The following is a 19,591-nucleotide window of genomic DNA, read 5'->3' on the forward strand; positions in this document are numbered from 1 at the left end:
CATGACTTCCTGGGTCCTCCCTCCCTTTCTCCCACCCTCCCTCCCTTCTTTCCTTTCTCTCTTCCCTTCTCCCTAAAGACAGAGTCTCAATATGTCTCTCAAGCTGCCTCATATAGGCACATAGCACTCTTATCCGGTTTTAGTATTTTCAACCCTAGTCTGTGGTCTCCCCCAACACACACATCCTTTTCCCCATCCTTTTCCCTCCCATCCCTACCCTGAGATACAAATTTAGGCTCTACCAAAGATAATGGGAAGAGAGGCAGGGCCCTGGGAGCTTCCCACACCCCCTGCTAGGAAGGGCCTGTTCTGTGGAACCTGCCCTTGTCCTCAAGTCCTTGGAGCATAGGTACCACATCCCCTGTTCTGGATGAGGTCTGCCTCTGGCATGCCTGGGGCATTTTAGTCCTCCTGCTTCCTGGCTCTGCCTGTGCCTCCTGCCTGAGGCCCAGGGCTGTTGGTTCCTCCCCTTCAGGCTGGTTCCTCTGGCTGGCAGAGAGACTGGGGGTGGGGAGGGGGGCTGGGGCAGTCCCCTGGGTAAAGGTGCCTGGGATGAGCTGCAGTACCAGCACATCTGTGCAAATATTACCAATTATTTTCCTCACTATAAACACCCAGCAGGAAGGCAGGGAAGCAACCAACCCAAACTGTTCAAAATAGAAACGGAAATAGCTGCACAGGGAAGTCGGGGCAGCTGGCAGAGCAGCCCCCCGCCCCCCCCCCCGTACCAAGAATTCAGGGTCTCCCTCACCAGTAAGAACACTACCTGTTCTTACTGCACCTCAACCTTCTAATTCCATCTCAAGGTTTTCTGAGGGCCAGGAAGGATGAAGACAAGAAAGCCCTTGCTTAGTGGATGAGGTATCTGGCAGAGGCTGGGGGAGGGGAGAGGTTTACATGCTGCGGGGCGGGGAAGGGGGGAGACTAAACAAAGAGGCAATGAGGATCTGGGGGCTAAGGCCACCTGGCCTGTGGTTGGCAGCTGCCAAGCAACCTCCTTCCCTAGGTGAGCCGCAAAGTCAAGGGTTCCATGCGGGAAAGAGTGAGGGAAGTATCTTTTTATTGTACCCCAGCCCAGGTGAGAAAGCCATTCCCTGTCCCCACCACCCCAGACCAGGCAGGAGAGCAGGGGACTGGGCCAAGTAAGATCAGCACCTATCTCCCCCATTCTACAAAAAGGCATTTTTCTGAAGACTAGAAATCAGTTCCCAGGACCCCAGCAGCTTTCTCTAACCTGCCCTTTCTGTGAGCACGCTGGCGAACACCAGGTCTTCACATAGTCACACAGACTGTCAAAATGGCGACATGCATCCTTACCAGCCAATACTGGCTCTGTACTTCCAAATGTTTCCCTGGCTATAGACCCAGGACCCTAATTCTCTCCCTACCCTGGAGCTCGAGAGTTAGCAGGCAGTACAGTAGCCTCTGCTCCAAATGTATAGGTCCATGTCTGGGATGCCCTAAGGGTTAGCCATCTACCTGTCCCTGGCCACGAAGGCGCCAAGGGTCTGTCTGTGTGCTCACAGTCTCGCCTGTCCATACAGCAGCTCCCCCGGGAGGGAGCTGTAGGAAAGCCACAACCTTCACAGGCCAAATATTCTTGCTGTTCTTAAAGTTCTCAGCCCGGGTCACAGACTGGCCAGGCCTGAACCCCAATCCAAGGTGGGGTGAAGGGCAGTGCCGCGACAAGACCCCAACCAAGTCTTCGAGGGCATGAGTCTAAGAAGGTCCCAGAAGGAAGGAATCGTAAGTAACCCTGCTGCAGATGATGGGGCTTTTGGAAGAAACAACAGAACTCCAGCGAGGAGATGAGCTACCCAGTGTTGCAGGACAGGCTATGAACTAAGCCCTGGCCTCACTTTCCAGGCCCTGGTGCTGCAGACCTGAGCTGGTGATATTAGCCTTCCTGGAGGCAAAGAAAAGCCAGGGCCACCTGCTGCCACCGGCCTGAGCTACCGGTTTCTCCCGGTTCAAAGGCTTCCCCCAGACTACCCCTCCATAGGGCTGACAGCCTGGCTCTTGCTATTTCAGGTGGGTGAAGGCCCAGGGTGGGTGAGAGGGTGACAACCTTGCTTCAGCCTGCTCCCAGGGGTTCTCACATCCCCTCTTGCACAAAGGGAGGGACTGCCCTGGGCAGAGGAGTCCCCACGGGGAGACTCAGATGTTCCGAACAAAAATAAAAGGTGTTCGTGCGGCTCATTTGAATTTCCAACATCCCAGCCTCTGTCCCTGAAAACTCTCTCTCCCTCTCTCTCTCTGAAGAGCAAGGCTGACTTCAAAGCCAGTTCCAGCTCTGCAGGGAAATGGCAGAAATTCCCAGAGAGCAAGGTCTCCCCAGGAGCATTCCAGAAGGAAACAGAGGGATCATGGACCTGTTTACACCACAGTGAAATGGGGGCAGATGGTATCCTGAGTACACAAAGAACCTCCCAACAAACTCTATTCCACAGAGGGAGCTGTTCCTATCCCCATACAGACAGGGAGACTCTGGGAACCTATGGCACAGCCTCTGGGAACCTATGGCAGCCATCACCCACTGCCTACATCCTGTCTGGCTACCTCTTCACCCAGCCCTGTCTGTAGCACTTCTGCTCTGAGGTGGGCAGGACCACAGAATAATGGAAAGCTGAAAGCACAGCTTCTGGGAGACAGACAGACTCCCCAGCTCTGGTCACATCCCTCCTTCTGTGCAACCTTGGGCAAAGCTGCTCCTCCGTGCTTTCCCATCTGCAAAAATAGGGGTCCTGCGGGGCAATGGTGTCATCCACCTTTAATTCCAGCACCCGGGAGGCAGAGGCAGAGGCAGAGGCAGGTGGATCTCTGGGAGTTCTAGTCTACAGAGTGAGATCCAAGACAGAGCTATACAGAGAAACCCTGTCTCAGAAAACAAAAAACAAAACAAAACAAAAAAAATGAGCATGGCTTCTGGTGGTGTTTGTGAGGTTTGTGAGCACAAGGAAGGCTGTGTGTTGCACATAGATGAACACCTATATGGCCCCTACAGCCCAGTATTATGCTGGATGGGATACACACTGACACACTGTAATCAATCCCAGCACACTGGAAGCTAAGACAGGAGGATGGCTACAAGTTGGAGGCCAGGCTGTCTACATGATGAGTTCCAGGACAATCTAGACTCCAAACTGAGAACTTGCCTCAAGACAAGATAAAATAAAGGAGAAAGCAATAAGTAAATGCTGTATGGAATTATTTTTTTGTTTGCTTATTTTTGTTTTGTTTGTTTTTGTTTTTTTGTGTATTTTGAGAAAGGGTTTCTCTGTGTAACTTTGGAGCCTGTCCTGAAACTCGCTCTGTAGACCAGGTTGGCCTCAAACTCATGGAGATCCTCCTGCCTCTACTTCCCCAGTGCTGGGATGAAAGGTGTGCGTCACCACTGTCCAACATGTATGGAATTTTTTAACTTTTTGTTTGTTTGTTCTGGTCTACATAGAGACAGGATTTCTCTATGTAGCCCTGGCTGTCCTGAAGCTCACTCTGTAGACCAAGCTGGCCTCGAACTCAGAGATTCACCTGCCTCTGCCTCCTGAGTGCTGGAACTGAAGACATGCGCCACCGCTACCTGGCTTTATCATTTTAACTTTTTCTTTAGGCACTGGGGGTGTAGCTCAGTTGGCAAAGTGTTTGTGTAGCCCTGGGCTCCATCCCAGCACCACATGAACTGCATGGGGTTGGAGGAGGCATATGCCTGTAGTCCCAGCGCTCATAAGATGGAGACAGGAGGATCTGAAGTTCAAGATTCTCCTTAGTGACATAGCTAGTTTGAGGACAACCTGAGCTACAGGAGACCTTATCTCTAATATATATGCATATACATATACAAATACACACACACACACACACACACTCCTCCCACCGCCAGTAGACATTTCCCCAAATGGCCTCCATGCTGTTTCCTTTCCCATCCCTTCCCTCCCATAGCCAGAGACACTCAACTCAAACTCTCGCTGCCCAGATTCCTGCTGATCCCATTGGCAGCAAACCGAAGAGCAACCGCCTGGTTCTCATCTTTCGGACCTTGCTCTGTCTCTCCCTGAGCCTAGAATGCCCTTATCTGCCTCCATACTTCCTAGACATGGTGCAAAAAATCCCTGCAGCACTTTCTGAAAACTCGCCCTTCCCCCATGCCAAGCCACCACCACAGCTGTTCAAAATGGCGCGGCTGCCGGCTACCCCGGCTACCCCGCAGCGCGGTTCTCCTGAAGGTGGGGCTTGTCTTTGAACTCAGCGTCAGGTCTAGCTCCAGCCTGCCTTCCATGGACACCGACTGCAGTCTCACGCCGTGTGAACCCTCCGGATCAGGCTCTTTCCACGCCACGTGGGATCTGGAAAGGGGCGTCTGGATGGGAAGGGTTTCTCCAGTTCCCGGGAGGGTGAAGAGACCAGAGACAACAATGTGGACCCCTGGAATGCCCCGCCTGGTGGTATCTGCACTCCTGACTTTCATCTGGATGCCACAAAGGCCACCCCCTGGTGCTGTGAAGTCTGCACCCTGCAGGACACAAACAGAGACAAAGGAGTTAGAGTGACCGCTGGGCCTCTCTTTGGTCTCCTGGATGACCCGGGATAAGGAGGTCTTCTAATCACAGCTCCGCCCCTGGGTCCTTCTGGGCCCCATTCTCCAAAGGAGTCAACAAGTATAGTTGCCACCAGCCGCTCCGCATTCTTTTCTGAAACCAAGGCCAAAGCTGGAGCTTACTGCCTCCAAGGACATCTTACCTCCTCATTCTGACTTGACGTTCTCCCAAGCGCTATTGCTTTCCACCTACTCAGAAGCCTGAAGAAGCACCCTAACATGCCACGCCACGTGCTACAACATGGATGAACCCCAAGGACACTGTGTTAGGAAAATAGGACATCTCAAAAAGACATCTGTATGTTTACCTGGATGAGCTTTCTGGAGTGCTCGGACTCAGGGAAAGAATGTGAACTGGTGGCTGCCAGAGCTGTGGGGAGTCGGACGGCAGAGAGCTCATGCTTAATAAGGACAGCTCAGTTTGCAAGATGAAAAATTATGTGGATCAGTTATATTGCAACATGAATATATTTAATATTGCTGAACTTTTGCACTTAAAAAATTGGTAATAGCTGGGAGTGGTGGTGCACACCTTTATTCCCAGCACTTGGGAGCGGAAGGCAGGCAGCACCCCTGTGAATTCTGAATTCTGTGAACTCGGTGAGTTCGAGACCAGCCTAGTCTACATAGTTCGAGAACTACATAGAGAAACCCTGTCTCATAAGACAGAGACAGAGATAGAGAGACAGAGAAAGAGAAAAGGATAAATCAGGGCTGGAGAGATGGTTCAACAGTTAAGAGCAATTAGCTGCTCTTGTAGAGAAACAGCTCAGTTCCCAGCACTCAAATCCAGGCATCTCATAACAAGTGTAACTCTAGCTCTAGGGGGCCCTGCTGCCTTCTTCTGGCCTCCACAGGTACCCATACACTTACTTGCTCATACACATAATTTTCTTTCTTTCTTTTTTCTTTCTTTCTCTCTCTCTCTCTTTTTCTCTCTCTCCTTCCTTCCTTTCCTTCTCTTTCTTTCTTTCTTTCTTTCTTTCTTTCTTTCTTTCTTTCTTTCTTTCTTTCTTTCTTTCTGAGACAGGGTTCCTCTGTGTCATCCTGGCTGTCCGTCTGTAGCTCAGATTGACCTCAAACTCAGACTGCTGGGATTGAAGGCATAAAACACCACCCCACCTGGCATAAAATATTTCCTTAAAGAAAGGTGTTTGTGGGGCTGGCGAGATGACTCAGCGATTAAGAGCACTGGCTGCTCTTCCCAAGGACTTGGTTCAGTTCTCAGCACCCACATGGCAGCTCACACCTGTCTATAACTCCAGTTCTACGGGATCGGACACCCTCACACAGACATACGGGCAGACAAAACACCAATGCACATAAAATAAAAAGAAAAAAGAAAAGTTTGTTTACAAGGATAAGGTCAGAAAAGCACTGACCCTGCGAACACAGGCCCATAACCCCAGAAGCAAGAAACTGGAAAGTTCAAAGTTAGCTTGGACAACTTAGTGAGGGCAGTTCTCAAAACAAAAAGCAAAGGGCCCTAGATACAGCCCAGTGGGTCAGAGTACTTAATACAAATAAGGCTGGCTTCATTCCCAGTATAGTATAAAAAGATTGTAAAATTTGTGTGGTGTTTGTTTGTGTGTGTGTGTTTGTGTATGTGTGTGTATATGTATGTGTGTGTGTGTGTGTGTGTATACTTGCATGTGTACCAGAAATTAATGCTTGTCTTTCTCAATCATTTGCTAAGACAGGATCTCTCACTGAACCTGAACCAGGAGCTTACCAATTTGACTACAGTGTCTGACCACCATGGCCCAGGAACCCTAAGGGTTCAACTTTCCCAGAGCAGGGATTACAGACAGGTGTGGTAACACACTCAGCGTTTTATGTGGGTATTAGTGGATTTTTTTTTTCTTCGAAGCTGAGGACAGAACCCAGGGCCTTGCACTTGCTAGGCAAGCACTCTACCACTGAGCTAAATCCCCAACCCTTATTAGTGGATTTTTATGTGGATTTATGTGGATAGTACGTGGATGGAACTCAGGTTCTCATGTCTGAACAACAAGCACTCTACCAATTGAGCTATCTCCCTAGCCCCTTGTGTGGTTTCAACTTTTTTTTTTTTTTTTTTTTTTTAGCTTTTTGAGACAGGATTTCTCTGTGTAACAGCTCTGGCTGTTCTGGAACTCACTCTGTAGACCAGGCTGACCTCGAACTTACAGAGATCTGCCTGCCTCTGCCTCCCAAGTGCTAGGATTAAAGGTGTGCGCCACCACCACAGAGCAGTTTTAACTTTTTGAAGACAGGATCTTCCAGGCTAGCCTGGAATTCCCTGTGTAACCAAGGATGGCTTTGAACTTCTCCTCTTACCTCTAACTCAGAGGTGCTAGAATTACAGGCATGTGCCTCCATTATCCAATTGTCTTTATTTTCTCTCTTTTTTCTTTTATTTATTATTATTTTTATTATTTTTCCAGAGAGCCAGCTGGCCTTGAACTCACAGAGACCCACATGCCTCTGCCTCCGGAGTGCTGGGATTAAAGGTGTGTGTCATCTTGCCTGGCCTCAAAGATCATTTTAATTAATGAGTGGTTGGGAAAGGGAAACTCTCCTGCTTCTCTCCCTGGCTTCCATTTAGTTTAAACAAACTTTTCCTTTTTTCTTTTTCTTTTTTTAAATGTGCATTGGTGTTTTGCCTGCATGTATATCTGTGTGAAGGTGTTGGATGCCCTGGAACTGGAGTTACAGGCAGCTGTGTGCTACCATGTGGGTGTTGGAAATTGAACCCAGGTTCTCTGGAAGGGCAGCCAGTGCCCTTAACTGCTGAGTTACCTCTCAGGCCCACAACAAACTTTTCCTAAGGCAACCACAGTATTCAGCTTTCCCTGAGTGAGGCTCTTAGACAAAAAAAAACAAAAAACAAAAAAAACAAAAAACCACACTTCCCAGAAGTTCTCACCAGAGCAATCAGGAAGAGAAAGAAATGACAGACATCCAAACTAGAAAGGAAGAAGTCAAACTATCGATTTTTGCAGGAAAACTGAAGAATCCCAGCAAACTGTTAGAACTGATAAGCAAACTCAGCAAAACTGCAGGATCCAAGATCAACATATGATCAGGACTAGCTGAAAAACATCCAGAAGGCATGGGTGTGCTTGTGCCTACCATAATCCCAGCATGAGGCTGAGACAGGAGGATTACTGCTACTCAGGGAGACCCTACCCCGACTGCATTGACTGTTTTTTAACAGTCAAAGCAGTCAAAGTCAGGAAGACAGCAGAGGACAGGGGTAAAGGAGGAGATCCCGGATGTGGGGGTGGCTGAGGGGGAGTTTTGCATAAAGTGAGAAGGAGGAGGAGGTGCCCTGAGGTGACTTCAGATTTGGCACCTGGGACATTGCTCATCACTCATCAATGACATCTGAGAGCTGCTTCAGGAGAGGAAAAGGGTGAAGATCTTAGCTTAGAGGGGGAGGCAGTAGGTGGGACTTCCAGGCAGGATGGGGCGGATTCCAGGCACTGACAGATGCCCAAGGGGAAGAGCCACTAGGGTCAAAAGCCCTGGGTGGGCAGGGTGTGATAGTGGGGGCAGGAAATAGCTAGCAGGAAACTCACCCACGCACACACGCACGCACGCACGCACGCCCCCTGCAGCTAGAACCCAGGAGTTTGGGAGAAAGCCGCAAGAGGATATTTCGTTAATGATTTTTAATTTCACTTTTGAGACAGGGTCTCATTGAGCCAGACTGACCTCAAACTCATTATGTAGCCAATGCTATGTCTGAATTCCTGATTCTCCTGCCTCCACTCTCCAGGTGCCGGCATTGCCGGGTTGTACCACCATGCCCAGCTCTGCCTACGTGATTTTCTACACAGCTTCCCGGCAGGCTCACAGCCTGAGAGTCACCCCAGGTTATAAACCCTGCAGCCACAGTCCACTGTGGCTTATGGACAGGGTCCAGACTCCTTACCTGCGCTGGCCACATTCCCTGCCCTCTCACACGTATTTTTCCAAAGCCAAATATCATCTTCCCTACGTTCTGGGTGGTTTTGAATCCATGATGCCCTTCCTCTTCGCCATCTAGAATCTACCTCCCTCTCCTGGGAATCTTTAATTCTATTAAACATATTTAATTTAATTTTAATTATGTCTTCCACCTGACACAGACTTCTAAGGTAAATGTTATCATCCGCTATCACAGTTGGTGATCTGCTGGTACCCAGACATGACAGAGCCAGACCAAAGGACCGATGGACCCATAGCTGGTCCCTGGTCATTAAAAGAATCCAAGTGGCAACTAGTTAGGGAAGAAGTCTGGGGAGCTTCTGTTTCCTGGTATCCCCCAAATATTCAGACAGAACTTTTAGGGTGTGAGTGTCAGGGTGAATGCCAACTGTCAGCTGGAAGGAACTATGTCACTGGGAGACAAAACCCCTAGGCATGGCAGTGAGGGGTTTTCCTAATTAGGTTAACTGAGATGGGAAAACCCACCCTGGCTGTGGGCAGCATCATTCCATGGGCTGAGGTCCGGACTAGATAGAAAGGCTAAATCAAGCTGAGCACCAGCCTTCATCTGTCTCAGTCAATCAGCTGCTGACACAATGTGACCCCCATCTCAGCTCTGCCACTGTGACTTATTTCCCGTGATGGACTGGCAGTACCTCCAACTGCGAGCCAAAATACGTCCTTGGTCCTTGAGTGGCTTCTGTCAGGGATCTTGTGGTGTAAAGAGAGGAATAACCTTTATTGGATGTTGGGCCGTGTCCCCACCTAGTAGAAACATTAAACATGTGCGCATGCTCTTTAGTTTCGGGTTAGAAGTCTCAGACCGGGAAGAATGAGGCATGGGACTGGGTAGGGGCCCTAGGAGTGCAGGTGCTGTGTGTGTGTGTGTGCGCATGTGTGTGTATTTACTTTTATTTTGTGCAATCCTGGAGATTGAACCTAAGCCCTCACACGTGCCAGGCAAGTGCTCTGTCACTGAGCTCCATCTCCAGCCCCAACAGATGTATTTGAAATTGAGCTGAAATGTAGCATATAGTTGACACTGACCATCTAAAAATAGACAAATTACGAAGATTTTATTTTTATTATTTTTAATTGTGTCTGTGGGTTTCTTGTTTGTTTGTTTTGTTGTTTTGTTTGTTTGATTAGTTGGTTGGGTTTTTTGGGGGGGAGGGTTGGTTTTTGTTTTTCGAGATAGGGTTTTTCTGTGTAGCCCTGGCTACCCTAGAACTTGTGCTGTAGATCAGGCTGGCCTTGAACTCAGAGATCCTCCTGCCTCTGTCTCCCAAGTGCTAGAACTGAAGGCATGGACCACCACATCCTGCTCTTCTCCTTTTCTTTAAAAAGAAATAATTTATTTTTATTTTATTTGCCTTGGTGCTTTGCTTGCATGTATGTCTGTGTGGAAGTATCAGATCTTGGAGTTACAGACAGTTGTGAGCTGCCATGTGTGGGTGCTGAGAATTGAACCCGGGTCCTCTGGAAAAGCAGTCAGTGCCCTTTAACTGATGAGCCATCTCTCCAACCCATCTTCTGCATTTTATTTATTTACTTATTTATTGTTGTCAGTTGATACACAAAAGTGTTCAGGTTTTTTGTTTGGATATTGGTTTAGGAGACACAAAGTTCCATGTAGCCCAGGCTGGCTTCAAATTTACTGTGAAGTTGAGGCCAACCTCAGACCCTCCTCCAAGTTAGGGTTACAAGCAGACACTGCCATCTCCCCCCCGGGTTTTTTGCTGTTGTTTGTATAAAGTATAAATCAATCTAGTTTTCTTTTTGTTGTTCACACTTTTAGTGTCAAATCTGAGAATGTATCACCACATCTGTGGTCATAGTTTTATAATCTTAGCTTTTCCAGTTAGGTTATTGATCCATTTTGAGTTAATATATATATAGGGATTGTGGTAGGAGTCCCAGTCGAGTCTTTGCAAGTAACTGTCCAGGTTAAAAAAAAAAAAAAAAGACATCATTTATCAAAATAAAACAAAGAAACCAAAACAAAAAAGAACCAAACTCTGTTCTTCCTCTTGGGATGCTCTCATGACCCTTGTAAAAAACCTACTGGATGGAGAGGTACTCATGGTTTGCTTTTAGAATCTCTTTTTATTTAACTGCATTATCATTGTTATTTATGTGTAGGGGTGAATCACAGGCAGGCTTGGTACCCTCCAAGGCCAAGGTTGGATCCCTGGAACTAGAGTTTCAGATGGTTGTGAGGCACCCTGTAGATGGTGGGGATTGAACCCGGGACATCTGGAGCCATCTCTCCTGCCCCTATTTTTGGAATCTGGATTCTCTTCCATTTACCTAGGATTTTTTTTAAAAGTTATTTTTAAGTTGTTCCCTAGTTTGTGCGTTTGTTTCCTTGAGGTCAGGTCTCCCTGTGGATCCAGGACTCACAGTCATCCTGCCGGGCCTCCAAGTGCTGGGACAACAGGTGAGTCCCACCAAACAGACTCCTTCATAGTTTCAAACGGGAAAACCTCCAATTTTCCAGTCTTACTTAGCCTAGGCTGACCTCTAACTATGTAGCCAAGGATAACCCGAGGAACTCCTGCCCCTCCCTCCCTCTTCTGAGTGCTGGGATTCCAGGTGTGTGGCAGCACACCTGGTGATTTTCCATCCCTCGTCACTAGGCGCTCTTCGGCAGGTAAATCCTTAACCACCTACAGAAACTGGCTTCCGGGTAGCTTATCTTTTGAATGTTGTTTTACTTGGATTGGTTTTTTTTTTTTTTAAATCCACTCTTCAGACTGTTCAGTGCTGGTATGGAGGCGACACAATCACACGGGTGTATTGATCCTTGTGTTCAGTGCTGGTATGGAGGAGACACAATTACACGGGCGTATTGATTCTTGCGTTCGTTTGGGTTTTTACTTTCTGTTGTGATGAAATACCTGAGCAAAACAATTTAGGGAGGAAAATGGATTCTTCAGTGTTTGAGTTTTGGTTGCTGGTTTTTGGTAGTTTTGTTTGTCTGTTTGTTTTGTTTTGTTTTTGAGACAGGGTTCCCCTGTGTAGCCCTGACTGTCCGGAACTCACTCTGTAGACCAGTTTGGCCTCGAACTCAGAGATCCTCCTCCTGCCTCTGCCTCCCAAGTGCTGGGATTAACAGTACATGCCACCATGACCCACCACTGCCTGGTTCATTTATTTGTTTTCATTGTTTTATTTATTTATTTATTTTGACTCTGAGAGAGGATGTCATGTAACCCAGGTTGGTCTTTAATTCACTATGCAGCCCAGGCTGGTCATGAATTCTCCTCCCTCCGCCCCCCAAGTGCTGGGATTACAGGGCTGTGCCACCAGCACTGCTAAGAGATTGCCAATCCCACACTTACTTTCCCACGCTGACGTCTGTCCCTAGGGCCTTGGCATTCTTGGCAAACACTGCACTGCTAAGCACCATCCTTAACCCTAAAATGTTTCTTTGTCTTTTTAAGGAATTTACTTATTTGTATTTTATGTGTGTGAGAGTTTGCCTATCTCCATGCATGAATGTGTGCCAGGTATGTGCCTGGTGCCCTTAGAGAGGAGAAGGAGGTGTCAGATTCCCTAGCACGGGAGCTACAGTTGGTTGTCACCTAACCTGCGTGGACTCTGGGAACCAGATCCGGTCCTCTGCGAGAGCAGGAATGTGAGGCACCCTTTACCATCTCTCCAGCCCTCCCCGACCATACTTTGTTTTTAGCTTTTTATTTTTAAGTGCTATTAAATCTACAAAAAAATAATTGTAAGGACTGAAGAGATGGCTCAGCAGTTAAGAGTACTGACTGCTCTTCTAGAGGGCCTAGGTTCAATTCCCCAGCACTCATATGGCAGCTCACAACTGTCTGTAACTCCAAGATCTGATGCCCTCACACAGACATGCCTGCAGGCAAAACACCAATGAACATATAATAAGTAATTCTTTAAAAAATTTAAAAAATAGTACACAGAATTCCAATGTGCCCTTTACCTTGTTTCCTCTGCTGCTAATGAATCATTGAGGTGTGGTAAAAACAGCAGAATCCTGTCAGCCAGCCTGTGGGATTTACCCGCATTTCACCAAGGTTCTCCTAATGTCCTTTTCCTTAGTGCATCGAATCCAGGGTCCACACCCAACCTAAAGTCTCCTTAGCCTAAAGTCTCCTTAACCTAAAGTCTCACCAAATTAAAGTCTCCTTTAATCTGTGAAAGTTGCTCAGTTTTGTTTTACATGATCATGACATTTCCATTTTGTTTTTGAGACAAAGTCTCACTATGTACCCTTGTTTTCCTGGAACTCACTCTGTAGACCAGGCTGGCCTCGAACTCCCAGAGATCCACCTGCCTCTGCCTCCCTGGTGCTAGGACTAAAGGTGTGCACCACCATGCCCGGTTTGGCTGGTGTTTTCTTGGATTAAACTGAGAACATCTGGCAAGAATTCTACACAGGAGACTGAAGAGATGGTCCCCTGGCTGTTCTTCCAGAGGACTGGGATTTGATTCCCAGCACCCACAGGGCAGCTCACAATCATCTGTAGCTCTGGTTCCAAGGGATCCAATGCCCTCTTCTGGCCTCTAGGGGAACTGCACCCATGTGGTGCATGGACACACATGCAGGCAAAACACACATACATATAAAATAATACAATAAAAAATAACCTTTAAATAAATTGGAGGGATCATTCAGTGGTTACACGCACTCATACATATACTCACACATATGCAAATCTTTTTAAAAAGCAATTAGGGGCTGGAGAGATGGCTGAGCTGTTAAGAACACTTGTTGGTCTGACAGAGAACTTGGTTTCAATTCCTAGCACCTACATGGTAGGTACACAACCATCTAAGTCCAGTTCCAGAGGACCGGACAGCCTCTTTCTGGCTTCTGAAAGTACTGCACACACGTACTACACAGACACACATGCAGGCCAAACATAAAAATAAATAAATCTAAAAAATTAAAATAGCTTTTAATTAAAAGGGGCTAAATTGGGAGTGGTTGATGTGCATAGCTCCACTCAGTGATAAAGTTCTTGCCTAATGTACACCACCCAGGACTGAAGGCCTAGTTATTAAAGGAAAAATGAGGGAGAGAGGGAGAGAAAAGGGGAGGGAGGGGGGAGAGAAGGAGGAAGGACCTGTCTAGCGTGTATGTGGGGGAGATTAGTTGGGAGTTCATCCCAGTCTAATGCGACAATGAAACGAAAGGATGGAGTCTATATTTAGAAGGTAAGAATCATAGCCACGTTAATTAGACCCTGCAGATTGTGATTTTAATTGGTGTGCCGTTTGCCTGGACAGCGCCAGGTTTGAAAGCACCCTGGTGATTATGTTTGTCTACAGGTGAGGTGCAGGGCAGCCCATCACTTGTTCTACACCATCCTTAGGGAAAGTGCCCAGTGTCTCTCAGGCAACTGGAGACGGAAACGGAGCTAGTGGGAGACACAGTTCCCTGCCTTCCTCCCAGCTCTCAACCACGGCTCCCACTGGGAGAAGTTACTGTGACCAGAAAGAATAGTCAGTGAACACTGAATAATTGTTCAAGTCTATCTGAAGCATCCCGTGAGTATCACCCCCACCGTGTGTGTGTGTGTGTGTGTGTGTGTGTGTGTGTGTGTGTGTTTTCACGGTAATGGGATATATAATTTATATAATATATAAGTTATATATCTGCTCCATGCAGGCTGGGAATGCTTGGTTGGTAAGGTGCTGACTGCACAAACACAGGACGAGAGTCTGGATCCCCAGGACCCATGTAAAGAGCCAGATATGCTGCGTGTGTCACCAGTGCTGGGGGGGGGGGTGACATCAGAGCAGATCCTGAGGATTCCCTGGCGAGCCAGCCAGACTAAAGGAAACAATGACCTCCAGGCTCATGGAGAGACTGTGGCTCGGCCCGGAGAGATGACTCGTCGGTGAAGATGTTCTACTCTTCCAGACGACTTGAGTGCGGTCCCCAGCACAAATGTCTCAGGCACTGCCTGTAGATGTAGTTCCGGGGATCCGATGCCTGGTCTCTATGCCCCACCCCCAAATGCATAAATAAGAATAAAAATAAATCTTTAAAAAGATATTGTTTCAGGAACTGGAAAGATGACTCAGTGGTTAAGGACACGTGTTCTTGCAGAGGACCTGGGTTCAATTCCCAGCACCCACATGGTAACTCATACCCGTCTGTAACTCCAGTTCCAAGGGGTTTGACTCCCTCCTTGGACCTGGAACCCATGTGGTTTGCATACATATACACAGGGAAAACCCTCATACACATCAAAATAAGTAAAATGACAAATAAATATTTTATTATATATTTACTTATTTATTTATTTTTAATGGTTTTTAAGGAAGGGTTTCTCTGTGCGCCCTGGCTGTCCTGTAATTTGCTCTGTAGACCAGGCTGGCCTCAGACTCAGAGATCTACCTGCCTCTGCCTCCGAAGTGCTGGGACTAAAGGCGTGCGCCACCACCGCCCAGCTCACAAATAAATATTCTTAAAACATTATTTCAACGAGGCCCAGTGGTGCATGTCTCTAGTCTCAACACTCCAGATCGTCACTGTAAGTTGGAAACTAGCCTGGTCTACACAGCCAGTTCCAACGTATCCACGGCAGCATAGCAAAATCCCACCTCCAAAAAATTTGTGTTCTCTGAAATTCAAATGCAATGGGGTATAAATTATATGACAGCTTCCTCTGTTTTCACACACTGACAACACTATTCCCAAAACCTGGGTGGGTTTGACCCAGGTACATCTGCTCCAAAGGTGCTGGACCCACAGGGACTTTCCTCTTCTTTCTCCTGCTCTTCTTCGTCTATCCCGTCTGGTGAAGACAAGGCCAGCACCCAGGACAGGCTGCCTGTCACACTGCTGACTGCCCTGCAGAACAACTCACACAGTACTCTAGCACAGAGTTGGAAGGAAACACTTCTCCAACCCCAAACCTTCCTGGTTCTCAGTTCATTATAGATGTTCAAGCACTTACTGGTCACCGAGCACTGTGTAGACAGAAGGATACGTCATCATGTTCCTGCCCTCTGGACGCTTACACCCCAAGTCACCAGGATGACTGCTTCGGGCAGAGATGCAGCAAAGGAGAGGTGTAATGGTGACGGGGCAACTCAAGCGGTTTAGGCCTCAGTGGGTAACGTGGCTTTGCCTGAAAGCGTTGACAAGGGAAGCCTTTCACATCGGGCTGGTTTGCAAAGTTTGTCAGTTCTTGTGCTATGAATGCGTCATGGCTAGAACTGGAGAGATGGTTCAGTGACTTAAGAGCACTTGCTGCTCAATAATAGGACCTGGCTGAGCAACCATGGTGCACACTTTTAATCCTAGCACTCAGGAGGCAGAGACAGGTAAATCTCTGTGAGTTCAAAGCCAGCGTGGTCTACTTGGCCAGTTTCAGAACAGCCAGAGATGCATAATAGAGAAACCCTGTTTCAAACAAACAAAGAGGGCCTGGGTTGGACCCTCAGCACCCACACAGTGGCTCACAACCATCCGTAATTCCAGTTCCAGAGGGTCCAATGCCTTCTTCCAGCCTCTTCGGGCACCAGGCACATGCATGGTGCAGATCCATGCAGGCAAAACAACCATGCACATAATAAATACGTCATGGCCAACATGGTCACTTTAGAAAGCTGACATTTTGAATGGTTTGCAGCCTGTAAGTACTGGAGTCAAATCTCTCTATATGAGAATCTCACCCTCATGGGGGTTTCCACCAGGCCTTACATTCTTAGTCCCTTCCTTCCTCAGTTCCTCCAATCAGCACACTGCTTGTGGGTTTTATTTTTAGTGCTGGGGATCAAACTGAGAGTCCTGTACTGGACAAGCACTCTATACTAGCCTTCACACTGAGTTTTAGTTTTTATTTTATGGTTATGGATGTTCTGTCTTCTTGTATGTCTGTGTACTATTATATGACGGCCGAGGCCATGAAAAGGCTTCCAATCATTTGGCATCTGGCATTGGAGTCACAGATGGCTGTGAGCTGCCATGCAGATGCTGGGAATCAAACCCAGGACTTCTGGAAGCAGACAGTGCTCTTAATCACGGAACCACTCCACCTCCCATCCCCTACTAAGTCTTTGGAAACCTGTCCCAACTCCCAGCAGAGGCAGGCTTGTTTCTACACCAGTCAAGAGCCCTGATCTCATTACAGATGGTTGTGAGCCAAATATGTGGTTGCTTGGAATTGAACTCAGGACCTCTGGAAGAGCAACTAATGCTCTTAACTTCTGAGCCATCTCTCCAGCCCCTCTTTCTTCCATCTTTGTGCAGCGACTTCCGGTCAGAACTCCTTTGTATTCATTCTTTTCTGGGACTAATTAGTATTTTTTTTATTACTAATAGGGGGCACACATGTGGTGGGCAGAGAACAACTCTGTAGGATCTATTCTCTTCTTCCACCTTTTTGTGGGTTTTGGGGATCAAACTGAGGTTTGTAGGTCAAGTGTCTTTACCCATTGGGCTGTTTCAGCTGGGTGTGGGTGTGGAGATTTATTCCTTTCATCTCTACGTTTGGGAGGCAGAGGCAGACATATGTCTCTGAATTTCAGGGCAGTCTGGTCTATATTGGAAGTTCCAGGTCATCCAAGTCTACACAGTGAAGCCTTGTATGAAAAACAAAAACAAACAAAAAACAAACAAAACAACCACTGAGTCATTTCACTGGCCCTGTTTTTTAAGACAGGGTCTCGTGAATCCTAGGCTGGCTTCAAATTGCTGCGTAGCTGAAGATGACCTTGACCTCCTGACCCTCCTGCCCCTACTCCCTGAGGCCTGGAGTCATAGGAGTACATCACCACATCCAGTTCATACTGACCTGAAGATCAAACCTAGGGCCTTGCACATGCTCAGCCGACATGTGCAACACCTGAGCTACTTCCAGTGTCCTACCCCTACTTGGTAACCATGGATGGAACGAATGAGGTACCTAATAGCCCACAGATACCAGCATCCTTTCTGGCCTCACAAAGCTGAGCACTGAAGATCAGTGCAAACCCCTGGCATCTGACATGGATACAGTCATACAACCTAGTCGTGTCCCCAGTTCTGACTTTCGCCAAAGTCAGGGAACATAGAAATAATCAAAACTCACAAGTCACAGAAGGTAGAGGCTCATCTCTGATCTAAGCTGGCCTGGGGAATTTGGGAAGGGAACCCAAAGTCACTCATTTCTGTCCAGGATCTCCCTCACTCCCAACTCCCACAACCTGGCTTTTCCTCCTCCCAGCCCCCATCCTAATACCGATAGTGGCTGATGTCTGGAACCATGGCAGAAGCACTGGGGAAGATCTCAGTGTGTGGCCTCCCTACCTTCAGCCACCCCAGTGGTCACCCCAGGCAGAGTGATGGCTTTCTTAGCATCTCCTGAGTCTCCTCCCAGAAGCCTTCGATGCCCCCAGCACTCTGCTCATCTCTGAGCCAGAGTTAAGCGGATTTCACGCTATTTTCAAAGTCATCTTCCATGGAAAAATTTCTTACACCATCAAACCTACTTTCTGCTGCTCTTCATTTCGCTGAAAGCTCCCCTCCTCCCCGTCCATGAGGTAAACAGCAATCAGAACACTTAGGAACCTGCTCGTGACACCCTGCAGGTAACCCTGACGTCAGTAGCTCGGGTGACTTGCTGGGAGAAGTGGGGCAGACAGCGCGCAGTGCTGGCAGTGCTGCTGTGGGCTCCTCTCTCTGCATGCACTAAGCCTGGCCTTTGAACTTCCTGGTCCTTCCCAAGGACCGCTGTGCCAGAGCTGCCCCTCGGATTAGCAGCCTTCCTATGTACTCAGCACCCTGAAGTTAGGCTTGAGCAGGAGTCAAACTCAGTGCTGTGCATGTACTAAACAAGCACCCTACCACTAACTGCACCCCAGTGTCCCACCTCCTCCCCACCCCAGCTATAGGTTGGGATGATCAGGATAAACCCAGATGCCAGGTAAAACCCACACCTGCTTCCTGGTGAACCCACCCAACTTGCACATTTCATACAGAGCCCTACGGGCTGGGGAGATGGCTCAGTGGTTAGGAATACTGTCTCCTCTTCCAGAGGACCTGGGTTCGATTCCCAGCATTTACATGGCAGCTCACAAGTGCCTGTAACTCCAGTTCTGGGGATATGGTTCCCTTACACTGACATACAAGCAGGTAATGCAAATGACACCAATGCAAAACAGGAAAGAAACCTATGTGATCTGCCTTATGTGACCTGCCAACCACAGAGGCTTGCCTGCCAACAGCTTTGGAGAAATTGAAGCTAAGTGACTCCCTAGAGGTCCCTGGATGAGAATGGATTATGTCTGCCAGCTCTAGATGGTAGGACAGGTTGGAGAGTGGTATTAAGACCTTTGCTCAGTGGAGAGGGCAGGATGGACTACATAAAGGATTTTCTGGTAATCTGGCAAAGCCTGATTAGCTCCCACAAACATGGAATGGAGAAGTAGAAGAGAATATACTAGGCTAGCCCCTGGCCAGCTCAACCGATAGCTGGATGCTATAGAGCAGATTACCCAAAGAGGGACTTAGCGGGGACTGAGAGCGTGAACCTGGAGGGGCAGCTGGTGAGGTGGAGGCACAACTGAGCCTTCCAGGAAGGGAAGTCAGCAGCCACTCAGGGCCTGAGAGCTACCATTAACCCCAGAGAAAGGCTTTCTCGGCCTTTGATTTTCTTTTGAGATGGAGTATCCTTATCTACGTAGCCCAGGCTGGCCTCCTTCTCTGCTTCACATAGGCTGAGATTACAGGCATATAGCACCACACCTGGCTCGTTCTCAAAGAGAACCATTTGAGCCGCAAATCATGTGCCATGACAGACAAGATAATCTCCGCGAAAAGACTCATTTCCTCAGTGGGAAATGCGGAAATAAAAGGGAAAATTAATCCCGTTAATCTTTAGGCTGATTTTTAAATTACATTTACTTGTTTGTTTATTGGTGTGGTTGTAGGCGTGTGTCACATCAGTCGTGTGGAGACCAGAAGACAACCTGTCGGGGTCAGTTCTCTCCATCACGTGGGTCCCAGGGACTGGACTCAGAGCCTCGGATTCAACAGCAAGTGCCCTGACCGAGCCATCTCACCTG

The sequence above is a fragment of the Myodes glareolus genome, chromosome 11 (assembly GCF_982192425.1).
Source record: "Myodes glareolus chromosome 11, mMyoGla1.1, whole genome shotgun sequence".
Taxonomy (NCBI): Eukaryota; Metazoa; Chordata; class Mammalia; order Rodentia; family Cricetidae; genus Myodes; species Myodes glareolus.